Source organism: Danio rerio, chromosome 20 (assembly GCF_052040795.2).
Source record: "Danio rerio strain M-AB ecotype USA chromosome 20, GRCz13ab, whole genome shotgun sequence".
Classification (NCBI taxonomy): Eukaryota; Metazoa; Chordata; class Actinopteri; order Cypriniformes; family Danionidae; genus Danio; species Danio rerio.
The window spans coordinates 42,376,395-42,394,470 of NC_141040.1; the positions used below are offsets into that span (position 1 = coordinate 42,376,395).

The 18,076-nt window shown below is 38.7% G+C and overlaps 1 long non-coding RNA gene across 2 annotated transcripts in view; it reads left to right on the top strand.

Annotated features, from left to right (window-relative positions):
• Positions 1 to 65: 65 nt before the first annotated feature.
• LOC141379399 (uncharacterized) overlaps positions 66 to 18,076 on the top strand; it is a 45,394-nt gene continuing 27,383 nt past the window's right edge. For both annotated transcript variants that reach the window (XR_015518842.1, XR_015518841.1), the window contains exon 1: positions 66 to 207. This is a non-coding gene — a long non-coding RNA (uncharacterized LOC141379399). The remainder of the gene's footprint in view (positions 208 to 18,076) is intronic.

Below are 18,076 nucleotides of genomic sequence, written 5' to 3' on the forward strand. Positions count from 1 at the left end.
AGCTGCTCGCATGTGGGCGCGACCGGAAAAAAGTTTTCCCTACTTCCGGTCTCTATCGTCATTTTGTGAAATAGGCATAAACGTGTGAAACAGTAACATGTCAGATCTCACCATATTCTTAAAACAGATGGTGACAGATCCAGGATCAAAAGTTTACTATCCAATGAAGCCATGAAAGGATTTGTGAATGACGACGCAACTGACTCCGTAAGTCTCATGATAGTGTAAAAATTATGAACGTAAATAAGTTACTGGACTAACGATCACAATGTAGTTTTTTTAAGCATAATTTAGACACAATGCTGATCTGGATTTGTAAACGAAAAATGTTATTTCAGATTAGACCACTTTATGAGGTTAAGAATGGGTCTGTAAATATTTTAAAGTGTTTTTAATATTTAAGTAATACCTTCAGTTATTAAAACGGCTGTAATTTATGCATGCCAGGGATGTACATGGTAATGTTACTTTCCAAAGAAATGCTACAAGCCTGCACATATACAACCTGTAGTTATTTGTATGCCACTGTTGTTTTGTTTTTGTTTTGTTTTGTTATTTATTTATTTATTTTAATTGTTGCCTAACACTAACATATAATTAATTATTTTTCGTTGTATTAAAGCAGTAATGTAACATTTCAATTTTTAGTTTAACGTGATTTTGTGTAAATCTATGATTCCTGGGTCAAAATAAAATCTCCAGCTTTTAACTTCGTATATTTTATAAATGCCTAGGAAACAACCTTTTGTTTATGATTAAAACAAAGATATCTTAAGCGATATATTCCCATACTATATTAAGCTATATGCCCACACTTTTTTTCTGGCTAATACGTTTGTGATGATACAAGTCCTTTCTTATTTTCTCTCCTTATTTTCTTCTCATCCCAACTTTGTCAAACTTAAAAGCACTTCACAATACAATATACACATTTCAAAACTATATTCAAATTTAGGATGGACACAAAAATGAAGTATGCTACTGTTTACATACCTGTTTGGGGATTTGTATTTCAGTGCTGACAGAAGGAAAACCATTTCCAAAGTCATCTGTATTTACTAGATTAAACACTGGGATGATCCCTTGGCAGATTAGCGAGAGAAAACATAGCTTGTCAGTCAGAAATGGAGGCCGGGTTGAGACCCTTCCAGTCGGTGTGCCCTCCGTCAATCATGGAGAAAAACCCCAAGTTTAAGGATAACAGTAACAGCACACTCAGCTGAAGAGAGTACAGTCTCTGGACACACTGCTATTTCAAACAACACTAAAGTAGTTGTTGGCCATTTGGAAGATTATTTCAGCCGTACTCCTTAAATAACAACTATTTAAAAAAACATTGTTATATGATTTCAAACTATTTTTTGGCTTGCATATTTAAAAGGCAGTGCACAGTTCTGTATCAAATATTCATTTGAGCAAAGATAATTTTTCTTTATATTATGTGGCCTGCTAAGAAAAAAAATTATCGAAAAAAAACCTGCAACAAAATGAACACTGAAACAAATATCAAAGTCAAATGAATATAATTATAATTATTTATGATTTTTTTATGATGTAGGGCTGTACAATATATAGTTTCAACATTGATATCGCACATCTGGAAAAGTCACATCGCAGGATCTTCCTTGCTTAAATGATCTAAGATGATTTGACAGAACCTGGATCTGTTCATCTTGATAACTGATTTCTGGCTAATTTGGTTCTTCAAACAAGCTTAAAATCAGATTAAAATGTCTGGATGAACTGATATGAGATCTCTGCGTGAAGGACAGATCTATTGAAAATTATACAAAAAACCTGCAACAAGATGAACACTGACACAATTTGTGATGAGGGATTTTTTTTTATGATCGTTGAACCCTTCAAATTTTGCAAATAGAAATTCTGACTTGAAAATATCTATTGAAAATAGCGTCTATTAGAATTTAATGAAAAATATTTAGCAAAAACTCCCAAACGTTGCAACACTCACATGAGGTGGATTTCAGGCAATTTGAAAAAGAAATATTTAGCAAAACTGTATAAGAAACTTTTTTTTTCACATTTAAAGGTCACCTGTAATGTTCAGAGGCAGAGAGAGCTCAAACACACTACGACATTAGAAAAGGCATGCAAGTAGAAAACACTAACACATTTAGCAAACATCTTAATCAATTTGAAAGCATGCACATGCATAAACAGAATTATGCTGCTAATAAAACAGACAATGGAAATTAATCTAGGGACCCCAAAAAGTGACATACCTGACTGCTTCCTGTTTAGAATCCGTAATCAGTTCAGTTGAAGGCAAAATTCTTAACCCTCCTGTGAAATTTTTAATTAGTTTTAATTAGTAATGTTTAGTGACAGCATGGTGGCACAGTGGGTAGCACAATTGCCTTACTGCAAGAAGATCGCTGGTTTGAGCCCCGGCTGGGACAGTTGGCATTTCTGTGTGTAGTTTGCATGTTCTCCCTGTGTTTGCGTCGGTTTCCCCCACAAGTCCAAAAATATGCACTACAGGTGAATTGGGTTGGCTAAATTGTCCGTAGTGTTGTCTGTAAATGTGTGTGTATGGATGTTTCCCAGAGATACGTTGCAGCTGGAAGGGTATCCGCTGCGTAAAACAAAGGGCTGGATAAGTGGGCAGTTCATTCCGCTGTGTCGACCCTAGATCAATAAAGGGACTAAGCCGAAAAGAAAATAAATGAATGAAGGGATGTTTAGTGTAATTGAGGCCTTTGTGAAAGGTCTTAGTTTTGTGTGTAAAATAAGATGCTGTAGTCTTCTTTACACGGTTAAACGCTTGATTTGCCTCTCCAGAAATCCTCAGCAGGTTCATTGAGTTCTTATTTTAGTCAGTGAAGAACAGTTTGTATTATAACGCCTCCCCTGCCAATGCCTTCGAAGCAGGGCCTTGTGCACCGAAGGAGGACACATTAAAAGCGGCTCTGCTGTGTTTCTGTGTTAGCGTAACCCCACTGACTCCTCAATGCTAGTCGCTCATGAGGTCAACAACGGAGGATCCACAGTTCCCCTTCAGCACCCACATCCCCCATCAGCCCACATCGTTTAAAAGATCAGCAACACTGGGACCACTATCGATTTTTCTCTCTTACTGCTGAGTTCATGTCTAGGAGTTTGGCAGTGCTTGTTATGTTCTGGCCCCTTTGTCAACTGCATAACCCCGCTGATGTTTCTCTGTGATATTGGAGGGAGGACGATGAAATTGTGCTGCCAGAGACAAAGGTCAAGGAAATTACTGCCGCGAGAAAATGTGAGATCCTGCCAAAAAGGCTGAGACGAGCGGAGATGAATTGCTGTCAGGAAATGAAGAATGGAGGATTTGGCAGTAATTTCTCAGCCTTTGTTCTTCGACCCCTTCTTGCTGATCACTCCTCTCGTGTTTCCCCTTCATTGATTCGCCTCAAACTGTCAGTTGATCTGGAGAGGTTGGCAATTATCTACTTTAAAAAGATAGTTAGACCAAAAAAATTGACTGACATTATAATTTAGGGCTGCACAATATGTCGCTTCAGCATCAATACCGCACATCTGGAATAGTCCATCGCATAATCTTCATGTCAAGTATGGGTTATTGTTGACCAGGAGCTTGAAGATTAATGGCAAAGTGGATTGTGGATTTTAAAGTTTATAATTCACATTAGATTTTATGTTAAAGGTGCTGTATGTAAGTTTTTGACTCTTCTTAAGCATAAAAATACCATAATATGTTTGCAGATATTTAAGAAACATGCCAAGTGAACATTCTTGTTTATCTGAAAAATAATGCTGAAGTCAGATATTCTGACAGATATTCGACAGTATTTTGTTACAAAGAAAACAGAAGTGATATAGCTTTGGCTATTTATTTATTTTAGATATGGCTATTTATATTGTTAATAATTTGCATAGTTAATATTGTTCTTTGTTCAGTTTATAAAGATTTTTCAAATGTTATTTAATAAAAAAAAAAGTTTTACAAATCTTTTTTCCCACCCCCCACAAAGAAAATAAATAAAAAATCGTGATACGAACTGAATCGTGGGTCAAAAATCGTGATATGAACCGAATCGTGGGTTTGGTGTATCGTTACAGGCCTAGGTACTTGCCACAAAACATAAAAAAATAAAGAAAATTGTTCTAAGCCATAAAAGTTAAGTATTAATTCTTAAAGGTCAAGGCTGATAGAAATGGAAATTGCTGGATGGAGAATACACTAACCTACATATAGGTTAGGTTATAATATGGTGCCAAACAGTCAAAAACAGTAGTTACAGACACTATATGGATTTTAACAGTCAAGATTATTTGAAGTACCCGGATGAGGCAGTTTTATTAATTTCAGTGGTTATCTGGGAATAAATATTCATTGAATGCGGCAACACTAAAGCTCCAAAAATACAAATTTATTAAATTAAATTTGGGAATAACATATTGGAATGTTGTGACTGACCAATCAGAATCAAGTATTTTAGACAGCCATGTACTAAATGGAGATTACAGACCTTGGAATGTCCTGATTGACCAATCAGATTTCCAAGTATTCCAGAGAGCTAATAAATAGCATTTAAGGCCCTGCCAGGTGGTCAAAACCACATTTTTTCCATGCGGTTTCGCTGTTTGTCAACTTAATCTCTCAGCAATTCGTATGGCTAATTAGTGGCTAATGTGTACAATCTAATTTGTACCATTTAGTATGATTTGCTCATGCCCCAATGACTGTTGGGTTTAGGATTGAGGTTTTTAAAATCGTACATTTTCGTACAACTGAACTCGTGCGAATTAGCCACTTAACTGACAAAACGCTGAACACTTACATTTTCTTGTGAGATCAGGCTGGTTTGTCCACACGAAAATGCAGTATCAGGTGTCTGAAACAAAACTTTTTGGACACTACACTAATGTGTGGACTGTGGACACTACAACTGTGTTTTTCACCTCATGACATTGGCATGCGCAGTGTTTTCTCCTTTCTTATTGGCCAACATGGCTGGGTTCACATTAAACACAGACGCAAATGAGGTAAATTGGTACGTTTGTGGAAAATGTAGCACATATTTTGCATCGTTTGACCGTAGGACGGTAAATCCCCTCTGTTCTCACTTTTGCATTGACTTGTATGCAATTTACTCGCACAAATGTTTAATTCCCTGTTTGATGTGAACCCAGCATAAAAGTGTCATTAGTTCCACCTGTTGGTTCAGCATGCCCTTAAAGGCCATGAAACCCCCTCGTTTCAGCAGGGTGTTTTCACACCTCTACTTTGGAAAAAGTCAGAAAAGTGGGCGTGTCCAGCTCTGTTTAGGGGGAGTGTCGGAGGAACAAAAGAGGAATGGTGTGGGAGTGTATTTAGGCACGCGCTGAGTTTCAGAGTCAAAACACACACACACACACACACATACGCACAGGAGAAAGTGACTGTGTTTACATGGACATCTGTAGTCGAATTATTTGCCAAATTAATAAATGGTGGACTTTAACTGCAGTTCTTTCATTCAGGGAATTCATTCATGCCCCTCGCGACAAACGAGATATTTGATTCGAGGAACTGCTCTAAGCGTGTATTTTTCATGCAATGTTTGATACCGCACGGCGAATGAGAGAAAAAAACCCTCAGCGTTTCCCGGAAACTTAGATGCACTCGGCAGGTAGTGTCAGAAAGCCGCGTGTGTTATTCTGGTCACAAAATGCTGTGAAAATCCTACACGAGGTTAAAGTTTGGTTGTGGTGCTAACATGTTTACACTCGGTGCAATAGTTAGTTTGATACAAACAAACTGAAAAACAAAGAGCACTGGTCGCTCACTTACCAAATCTGTAGAGACAGGACAATCACCAGCAACTAGAGCCGCGTCTTTATTAGGAGGAGACTACCTGCGAATCCGGATCTCAGCGTTTGCAGATGAGAACAGCTCTCAGGTAAACAATAATCCTCCTTAGACACGTAAGTTATTGTTGTCGAGCGTCGCGTACACTGTTAATCCACACGTGACTCCAGATGAGCTCTTACAGAGAGAAAAGGAAAACAAAACTTAACTGCAGCAAACTGTAAAAGCAACACTTCACGCTTGTTTTGCCAATACAACGTGGCGTCTCTGTCGTGAAAACACTGTGACAGTAATGAATATTAATAAAGTTGCACAATAGAGAGCGCTGATCTCATGCATTAATGCAGCACACTCTGAGACGTAATAAGGCACACTCTGGTACAGACGTCCAGTCTGCACGCTGGAATACAACGCTATTATCTCATGGCTGTGACGCAGCTTCAAAAATTAGTTTCAAACCGGAAGTTTGCTTGAAATAACGAAAAAACAACCAATTTACACTTTTTAGTGAAATATAGGTGTCCTACTAGTGTTTTTAGCAGTGTGGGACACGGATACGACTGTCAACAGCTCAACAAATGTGTTTTGGTGTTTCGTGACCCTTTAACATGCATCACAGTGTTTCTGTGTTTTTATGTGGACAGAGGTTAAAAAAAAAATTAAATAAATAAATAAAAAATGGAGAAAACTCCATTCATAAAAATACCTGTATATGTGTGGACATGGTCTAATATACTGTATCCAGTTTTGGCTTTTGTTATACTGCAGTTTTGTCTGATTAGTGCAAAAAGATGGCAGATCTGTTTTGTTTTGTAACAAAATTAGAGATGATAAACCGTGCTCTGCAACACCCTTAGATCTAGATTAATTCTATACGTTCAACCTAATGAGAATGAAAAAGGTGTAATTTACTGATTTGCACCAGCTTCTTTTTCCTGTAGCTGCTTAAAATAAATTAGTTAACAGCACAAGACCCCAACCAACCTTCTCCATTCCCCATCAGTGCTCCTTCTAGAGTGAAATTAATACTGTCTTGATTCCCCCTTGCATTACCTCTCTCTCTCTCGTTTTCCCTCCTTTGCAGCTCTCGCCACCAAATTTGACTTTGCTTGATGTGCGAGCCGCAGTGAATCCTCCATGCTTGAAGTTTTTTTCCCCTTGCGTGACTGGCTGTATATGTATCTCGCGCTTTTGACATCAGGTAATCTTGTTTTGCGGCAGCCGCGGCGTGTTGTGACATTTTATTGCACAGACATGGTATTTCAGATGTGCAGCTGAGCGTACGGCTTTTCTCTCTTGCTCTGTGTTTTCATCGCTCTGCCTCTCGGTCAGCCATCGATCTCCATTTGGCTGCTGTGGTTTAGTAATTACACAGCAAGCACAGGGGCACTAAATGAGTTGATTGCGCTTTGATGCCTCCTGGGTCCCTCCGACTAATGCGCTTCTCACGCAGGCCGATGTTTAACTGCTTAGGAACCAAGTCAAACAAAGAAATCATTTCATAATTGCATTATGAGATAAGACCTACACAATGAAAATTTGCTCGTTCAGTAGAGACCTTCTGATAGGACGCGAATACAAAGGGGAGGATTGTTTATAAATTTTTTTTTTAATTGAGAAATGATAAAATAAGCCAGTTCATCGTCTTTTAGGGCCTACTCGCACTATGATATGCGAACAGTGCCCGGGCCCATTTCCCGGATAGTTTGAGAAGTGTGAGTGCTCTGAGTCGGGCTCAGGCACGGTTCACTTGGCTGGCCCTGGCCCGGTTGAAAGAGGTGTGCCAGAATGTGGTTCACTTGTAGTGTGAGTGCAAAGCGCGCCTGAGCCCAAAACTGAGGGCGAGACGTGACTTTTAAGGGACTGTTTCATATGCGCTTACTTGTAATCATTCTTACTGTTTGATAAATGTAAACTGTCGTAGATTTAGGGTTGGGCATCTAAGCTATAATGCCGATCCGATACACATCTCGATACAAAGAATACGATCCGATATATTAGCGATACATTTGTGACATATTGCGATGCAACACGATACGATTCACACCCATATCACGATACAATGCGATAATTCAGCACTAACTAATTAGATCAAGTTTATGAGATTATGTGAAAGAGGATGCTGTGCCATTGAATGAGTTTGATTATTTATTAACCAAGCAAAACCAAGACTTTTTTTACAAACTGGCATTTCTCTCAGAGCCAGAGTGTCAGTTTACAGTAGAGGGCCATTTTAGAACATATAGCACATATTATTTAAGTATTTTCAAGATAAACAGAATGTATAAGTGCAATATATATTAAAATATATATATTTGCACTCTTTCAACATAATGGTTTATCATTGCACAACAAGAATTGTGATTTAACTTTTCAACTATGAAAACAAGTTTTACAAAGATATTTTGCCACTGAATTTTCAAAACTTAAGGTCGTGAACTAGCAGTGTTATGCTGCTTTGAAACATCACTGTCACTGTAAACAACAGGCTGATAAAAATATAACAAACCAGCAATCTTCTTGCTGTGAGGTGGTCATACTACCCACTGTGCCACCGTGACACCCATTATTTTTATCATTATTATTATTAATATTATTATTAAAATTAAATAAAAATTAACAGGAGGAGGTGTTTAAAACCTTCGTTTTCCGTGACACTAGGCTGAATATCTTTGCAGATGAACAATGCATTAATATCCGTTATTGGCGTAGAGCGCACAAAACTGTTGCGCATGGAAAAAAACTTGCAATGCTGTTCTCACCACTTTTGGAGCTGGTAGCTACAGTTGAAGCAGTGCAGGAAGCCGGGGATGTAGGAACACTGGAAGATGCTTTCACAACAACACTGTGGCGCCGCTTCAAGTGAGATTTCAGATTAGTCGTACTGCCCGCGTATTTACAGATGCGCGGCACATTTTGCAAATTGCATCTGCCCTGTCATGTCGTCCATCCTTAAATCCATAATGTTGCCATACTTTAGATTTAAAACTCAGTGGGGAATAAAACGTTTGCTTTGCTTCTCGCGCTTTCTGAGGGCGCACCACTAGCTTCATCCGCACACCTGATACACTGAGTTGTAGTGTAAGTGTACACATCCGCAAATCCGTTGCTAAGGCATACTTCATGTAGGTCGATTAAATTATGCGTCAAAAACAGGTTAACAACACTTGCTAATAAATAAAAAATACATTCTATGTTAAAAATATAAGCTGTATCTTGGAAAAACCGATGCATCTCGCAAAAACCGATGCATCTCGATTTGCTTCCAAATTTCATTCATCCTCTGCTGCTCTACCGATGCACTCGCATCGTGCACGCGCATGACCGCGTATCGATACATATCGATTAATCTTCGTATCCCTACGTAGATTATTAAAGACGCAAACCCCTCACTGCACCACAGCTGCATTTACTTTAACCAGCTAAATTTACTTTTTAATTTCTTTTTTGAGTGATCTACACCTTTAAGGATATAGCAGAGCTCTGCCAACTGGTTGGTTGCATGAACCTTTTTCCAGTCCTCAAACAAATGAAGCTCCAGAATAATCCGCACAGGAATGTTCTGTAACATGAACTCTTTTCTAATACCACCGCTAGACAATATGAGCTGGGGTATTTACTTCTGCTTGCCTGCCAGAAAACAGGAGACACTGACCTGTCAGACATGAAAGCTCTTTTTTCTGCTTTGGTGCTTTGTGTTCAGAGCAAACATGCATTGTGAACTGTACAAGCATTGAGATCACAGCTGCTCTTCAGCACTATATGTGTCAAACGACACATCCACCTTCTCTGAAGCTTCTGCTCATCACATGAGATGCTCAGAAGCTTTCAACCATATGAAATTTTTCGCATGACTTTCAACCTTTCTTAAATTTATGTCATTTGAGGTGCTCAAGTTGGATCTGGGGTGGCACGTTGGCTCAGTGGTTAGCACTGTTGCCTCACATCAAGAAGGTCACCCTGTGTTCTGTTGATTTGTCCTATGTTGTCAGATTGCCCTACCTCCCATTCAAAAATTAGGTATTGCACATTTTGATGACGCAATATGCTCCCCATCAATATACTACGATTTCACTTTACCAGTGTAAATTTTATTGTGGAGTAGTGTGATAAGAAGCTGTAATATCACCCTAACCTACCTAATCCCTAACCCCAACCTCAGAACCATTCAAATACAGTGTTGGTAATATAATCTTATGGGTTGGATAAAATGTCAGGACACCAGCTGGGCTAGTTGGCATTTCTGTGTGGAGTTAGCATGTTCTCCCTGTGATCATGTGGGTTTCCTTTGGTTGCAGTATAGGTGAATTGGATGGCGTATGAGTACATGTAAACGTGAGTGTATGGGTGTTTCCCAGTACTGGCTTGTGAATGGGAGGGTATCCGCTGTGTAAAACTAATGCTAGAACAGTTGTCGGTTCATTCTGCTGTGTTGACCCCTGATAAATAAAGGACTAAGCGGAGAGAAAATTAATAAATGAAGTTGGATCTGAAATTCACAGGGTTCCCGCGGGGTCTTAAAAAGTATTAAAAAGTCTTAAATTAAAAAATCAAAATTTATGGCTTTAAAAAGTCTTAAATTTGCTGTTCTAGGTCTTAAATATATTTGCACAGGTCTTATTTTTGCGATGTCCATGTAACGCTACATCTAATGCTCATTTAAATTATTTTTGTTGTTGTTGCTAGGTTTTTTAGGTGTTGTAGTTCATTATTTCACAAGTCCAATTGTAATTTGCGGTATTACAACTACAAAAAAGTCAACTTGCAATAGCCAATCAGCTTTCTGTTTTTAAACTTAGTGCGCGCAGCGAATGTGAAGTCATCGCTGTGTTTGCGGAAGTTCACTTTGAGTGTGCGCGACATGATTTCAGCTGGCAGAGTATGCCGTTATTTCACTGACAAATGTCGCAAGCGCAGTTTTATAAGTTGGGAGCGTTGTAATGCGAGAGAGCGAAATTTAAATAACTTTATTTTACCCCTAATTTTGTGCTTTTACATTTTCTCTCGCGTGTTTTTGATATTGCGATTATAGGTCTTAAATTTAATACTTAATGGTCTTAAAAAGGTCTTAAAAGGTCTTAAATTTGACATTATGATATCTGCAGAAACCCTGATTCATCCTAGGACGTGAAGTGATTTTGAATACATTATGACTACATTTAGATTCTTCTTCTCACCATGGCAGATTTTATTGAATTAAATTGTGGCAGAGTGGGTAGTGCTGTCACCTCACGGCAAGAAGGTCGCTGGTTAGAGCTTCAGTTGGTTCAGTTGGCATTTATGTGTGGAGTTTGCATGTTCTTCCACTGTTGGCATGAGCTACCTCTGAGTGTTCCGGTTTCCCCAACAGTCCAAATTCATGTGTTGTAGGTGAATTGGCTAAGCTAAAGTGTCTGTAGTGTATGCCCTGGTCCTCCAGTTTGGGTGTTGAGTATTGGGCTGTTGAGTAACGACCCATCTTATAAAAACTAGATGTTACGAAACATCGATGTGGTGTCAACCTTGATATAAATGGCCCTGGGAATAAGTACGTAAAGGTGCATCCCAAATTGCATAGTTATGAACTATTCTAAGCCATTTTGTAGTATAAATAGTGTTAGTAGTGCATTCACACTGAAATTTTAAACAGAATAAGTGCACTTTAAATACCCAGATAATGCAATTATTCAACCGTTAAAATGAAGGGTGCTTTTACACCTACACATTTGTTTTGAAACCTGTCCTGTTCGCCCATTTAGCATAGTTCGTTTGGCATATGTGAATCCAGCAATCGCGCTCGGATCAGCGCCAAAACAATCTGTCTAAGATCGCCTGAATGAGGTGGTCTCTACTCGATTGAAAAGAACTCTGAAGCGGATCGATTGTAGTGAGAATGCGATATGATTCGAGCCCGGCTATATCACAGTGTTTTATGGATATGTAATAGGCATAAGGCTATATGAAGAGAGAATTATGAGTAGGGGGGGAGGTCATTCCAGACATCCTGAGTCTCTTGGAAGTTCCGAGAGTCTCCCGCAAATGTACAGAGACTCCAGGATGCCCACAAATGAGTGATAATCACCACCAAACCACCCTCCCTGACAGCTGAGCGGGACTATGCAAAATAAACTGTGAAACTCTGACCAATGTGAGGAGAGTTTACTCGCATGTGACTTGTTTTAGCTCTTTTGGTCTGTTTAGAAACTTTGCCGTGTGAAAGCGAATGGCACTAAGAACAAAGAGCAACAATGTCACAATTTTAATTCCTGTTTCGGAACAAATGAATCGTTTCACAGGTGTGAAAGCACCCTAAGGGTGCTTTCACACCTACACTTTTGTTTCGGAACGTATCTCGTTTGCCCAGTTAGCGCGGTTCGATTGGCATATGTGAACAGGTTACAAAGTAATCGCTCCGAGATCGCTTGAGTGAGGTGGTCTCGGCTCGATTGAAACGATCCCTGGAGCGGTTCGATTGCAGTGAGAAAGCGATCCGATCCGAGCGCGGTTATATTACAGTGTTTTATGGATATGTAATAGGCTTACGGCTACATGAAGAGAGAATTATGAGTAGGGCGGGAAGTTTCGCGAGTCTCCAGATGCCCGCAAACGAGTGATGATCTCCCGGCAATCTCGCGTCTCTCTCCCAGTTCTCAAATAGGCATCGTCCCGCACCCTTCTCACCCCTCCCCACCGTGTCTCTCCTCAGACACGTCACGCGCGCGCACCCTGTCAATCACAACCAAACCACCACCTCCTGACAGCTGAGCGGAACGCTGCAAAATAAACCCTGACACTCTGACCAATGTAAGGAGAGTTTACTCGCACGTAACTTGTTTTAGCTCTTTTGTTCCGATTAGAGACTTTGCAGTGTGAAAGCGAACCGCTCCAAGAGCAAAGAGCAACTATGTAACAATTTTAATCTCTGTTTCGGAACAACTGAATCGATTTACAGGTGTGAAAGCACCCTAAGTGTGTAATGTTGGACACCATACACTCAAAAGCAGCTACTTTGATCAGGTAGTGAAGGGGTGGAGCTTTCACACACTGATGTTGGATTCCACTATTTATTTTGGACTGTGAAAGCAAAATTCTCCTACAAGAGTGATTATACCACCTTCCAATGGTGGAGTTATTCTCATGGCATGTACTATTTGGTAGTTGGGTCATTTTTTTTCACCAATTTGGCAATGGTCAAACGTCATCTGGGAAATGGTTGATTTTCTGTTTAGAAAAAACCCATCAGTGTTCTGACAACACTACATACATATGCTATGCTGCTGAGAGTGTAAGTGCATAGGTACATAGTGTATAGTGTGCTTTTTTGGAATGCAGCTTAAGTAAGTACTTGAGTTGAATATTAAGCTGTTAGAATGTTTTCAGCAATAGTAATAAGAAATTAAATATTAAATCAGAATCTTTGAGTAATTTTTGAAGAATAATGTGACATTGAAGACTGAAGTATGATGCTGAAAATTACAGAAATAAATAACATTTTGAAATATGTTAAAATATACAATTGTAAATTGTAATAATATTTTATTAATTGGCTGTATTTTTTAATTAATAAATGCACCATTGTTGAGCTTAACATTTCTTTTAGAAAGAAAAAACAAAATTTGGAACTTTAGACAAGTATTTAAATGTACATTTATTTATGTTGTCTAATATTTGAGGAAAAGTACACATACTGTACACCCTATTAAAGCAGTCTTGCTATTGTTATGTACTGTATGTGATTTAAAACTGTGCGCATCATTAACCGCAGGTCTTCACCTTCTTCATGAATGCTGATCCAGTTCTGTACTGTTGTATTGTTGCTGAAAGTGTTCTGCAATTTAATTAGGCCATAAATTATATCTCATCCATTTAATGACATCCAAACGTCCTTCACGGCCCCTGTAAAACCTTATATTTGAAATCTATACTCTGCCCAAAGGCTCCTTTTAAGATCTCGCTAACGATAAGACCCGAGTTGAGTTGGAATTAAACTAGGCAATCTTAAAAACATTTGTCACCTTTCACAGTGCACAATGAGCTGAGACACAATGGCTGAATAAACACTGTCTGCCTAACCACTGTCTGTTTGACATTGAGGACTGTACTTTCATTTACCCTGGTCTGTCAGCTCCATCACATCACTTTACTCCTGCATTATTTAGACCTGCGCCATGAGTGCTGACTCTGAGTTCCACACTCTTCCATACTGTGCAAAATAACAAAGCTTTTCATTGAAGAATATATAAATCAATAATGATAATTATTATTATTGTTGTTGTTATTGTTATTATTATTATTTAATTGGCATTGTCGATTAAAAAAATTCCCATGATCTATGTGAATATTATATTCTGGAAGCTGGAATATAGACAACAGTTTCAGTCAGTTTAATCACATTTCTGTTATAATGTGCTGCTTTAAATTAAATTGCAGTCGTTTAATTTAATTAAAGTCGGTTTCTAGGAAAGTCTCTTCATTTGACCACCATATTTGCACGTGTAAACTGGCTCTTTTTATGGTCCCTAATTTTCCTTTGAAATTTGCTTTTAAAATCTCTAAAGGTTATTTATTAGTTACTGTGCTCCAAAACAGTGATCAAATTTGCATTAAGAGGGATATAGAGTGCATTAGTATGTTTAAATATTTTTCTGATATCTACATACAAGTAACCCAAAATCTCCCAAAAGGAGTATATCCTTAGACATTGGCCCTAGAATGAAAATCTCAGCTTTTACATTATTTGGAAGGCTCATGAAAAATAATGAATTCTTGTCTCATGTCTCCAATGTTAATGTAGCATCATGTACTGAGAACTAAATCTACATTTTTATTTGTGTAGTTAGCAATCAAAACTTGTCATTACTCTCTCATCTGTCGCACTCTCTCACATGCTTTGTCCTAAAGCAGTGGTGGCCAACCCTGTTCCTGGAGAGCCACCTTCCTGCAGATTTCAGTTGCTACCCATATCAAACACACCTGCCTGTATTTATCATGTGGTGTTCAGGTCCTAATTAATTGGTTCAGGTGTGTTTGATATGGGTAGCAACTGAAATCTGCAGAAGGTGGCTCTCCAGGAACAGGGTTGGCCATCCCTGTCCTAAAGCAACTACTGTATGCTTAGTGGTTGGCCGGTGGGCTGCAGGAATTACACTTATTACGAAGCCATACTTGCATGCTATTTCAGACTGAGTATTCAGAGTAGCATGGTAAACGATATAGGGACGCATCACAGGTTGTCATTGTTCAAAAATGGACCAATGTGAATATAAAAGCAACTTCAGCTCAGTAAAGCAGCCTAGGCGGAATAGCGCTATTGACTGAAGTTTTGTTGTTAAACGAAATAAAAATCTACATTATTAGTGCTGTCAAAGGCGCCTTATGAAGCTGAAAATAGTCACACCAATCGTTCGCCGGAAGACGCTGAACAACACTTATGTGCATATAAGTTATCCCATTTGTAACAACAAAATCTACATAAGTTTTGCGTGACTAAAATACTTTTAAAGCATAACATTACCTGTCGAAAAGAAACACTTCAGCAATGGTGTCATCCGTCCTCCAGTGTGCAAAAGTAAATCCAATATTGATTCAGGATTTTGAAGTTTTGATTCAGCATTTGTTTTTACTGGTCTCTCTCATGTGCACATGAACGTGGATATGCATGACCTGAGATGCGCAGATGTACAAATCTACAGTTATTGACTGACAGTTTGGGCTACTTTATCAGAATTATGGGAATTATCAGCCCGACAATATTTAATTGAATGAACATTTTTTAGTTTATGCCCAGAATATAAAAATACATTTAAATACATTTTGATCATTTACTTTAATCATTACTATTGGAATTTGAAGAGACTTTCAACCAGCACAACAAAAAATTGTTTTTGAACACAATCACCTACTGCAACTTTAAGCCATAAGTCTGAGGTCTAGCTATGTAAGACTAAGGTATATTCTGATTTAAATTCTATGGCCCATTTAGGAAAAATTTGTATTAAAAACTTTCAGTCTCTCACTACAGTCAAAATTGATCAACTCTTTTGATGGCATCACTTGGCTTGCCACCAGATTTTCTTTAAAATATGCTTTTTAGAATCTGTGGCTGAAATTTAACTCGAGTTATTATATACAGTAAACAAAAAATTACCCACTTAGCAAATTATGCCTGGCCCACACAGTCAGCTTTTGCTTGGCCCACATGCCACAGTGAATTACTGTACATGACTGGACCAAGTCTGGCTTCCTGACAAGGGCCAAACATGAACCATTTCTGGGAAAGTCTCAGCCAAGTTAATAACCCATAACTGAGCCTGAGCTGGGCCAGATATTAGTGTGTCACGACTGCAATAAAATTAATAAACTCATGAATCATTGCGCTTTAGGCGTGCTATGAGTGTGCTTTTTCTCAAAGCGACCTCTTTGGTAGAATTTATTTTCTTCTATTTATTTGAATTCAATAAATATGTATTTTAAATCTGTGTCAAGAAAGCCAAACTTACATGGCCCACATATCAATTATTAACATCTGGGCCAAATACTACATTTGACATCTGGCCCAAGTATTGTGTGCCGCCTCAAAGACGGTGCCAGCTCTGCTAAACAAGGGCTATATTTGGCCCACACACGCTGTATGCCAGTGCCGGATGAATGCCTGCTGTGCCAGATTTATGTTAAATCTGGGCCCGAATTTTCGATATCTGGGTATTGGCTATTTTTTTAAATAAGCATAATGTTTAATGCAAATCATGTCAGCACATTAATTGTATACATTTGCTTTTTTAATGGCACTTCACGGGACCTTTAACTTAAGGCACAACACAACAATGTCAGTAAGTCATGGCATCTGTTTGAGGTGTGAAGGACTGGAACACACTCTGCAGGCTGCACTTTCCCCCTTTCCTAGTCATTTAAATGTACTGTCTTTTGTATATGTTCATCTTTGGTTACAATCTCTTACGCACACAAAGAAACATTCAGAAACGCATAAGCTGTCAATGCTGCCATGTGATGTAGTAATAAAATTCACTACTGAATTGCTTTTATTTAATTGCTTCCAGCAACAAAAAGGCAGCAGTGCAATTTTAGATTATTTAGGAACTTGCAGCTTCATGATTAGAGAGAGAGATGCTGAAGATGAAGATATTTCACACATGCACAATTTATTCAATGATTAATTCTCTAATTTAATCCTATAATTCATTCAAATGTGTGTAATCTCACCACTGTGCTTTATCTCTTTGTCCGATTTTAAGCAGGCCGTCTTTAAATGTATACAGTATAATCTATTTTCCACTTCTTACTGCTTGTTTATTCCTCCATAATATGAAACTCGGCTTCAGATTTTAATGAGATGTCGTGATTCCATTATGAAGACTTTTAGCTTTAAGCGCCTCCACTGAGATTTTGTGACCTGAATTTCCCTCACATTCCCTCGCAGTGCTCACCTGTGATCTTTTAATAGCACACGCTTAAAGTAAAGCACCAGAGAATGTGAGCCGCATGAGAAATCCAGAAAGATTTGGCATAGAGCGCCTCATGCAATGTATCTCCCATGGGTTTTTTTGGAAAATCTCAAGCGACTTCCAGTCGTGCGTGTGGAAAAAAGCTCTCTATCAGATCAGTAGAGGAGAGGATGCGTTCCTTCACTCCACCCTTATGGTAAATAGGATGTGTGTTTCTCCAAAAAAGCCCACCAGTGGCACCAGCACTACACTGTTGTTTGTAGTGTCTCCTGGGTTTTTGTCTTGTATGCCAGGATCTGACATCATCTTTCTGCACTTTGCTGTTTGCCGTCAGTCAGTATGTGTGTTTGATCTGATAGACATCTGTTTCTGACTCCTTTTTGCTTCATCTGTATTCAGTGTTTATGGCGTCATATTTGGTTCAAACACAATCATATACAGTATAAAAAAGTTAAATACAGTGCTCAGATAAAAACATTATTAACAAAAATTACCATGGGTTCATGTGGTTAGCACTGTCACCTCACAGCAAGAAGGTCGCTGGTTCGAGTCCCAGCTGGGCCAGTTGGCATTTCTGTGGGTTTGCTTTGAGTGCTCAAGTTTCCCCCACAGTCTAAAGATATGCGCTATAGGTGAACTCAGTAAAACAAAATTGGCCATAGTGTGTGAATGCAAGAGTGTATGGGTGTTTCCCAGTACTGGGTTGCAGCTGGAAAAGTATCTGATGTGTAAAACGTATGCCAGAACAGTAGGGGGTTCATTCCGCTGTGGTGAACCCTGATGGAAAAGGGACTATGCTGAAGGAAAATAAATGAATGAACAGTAA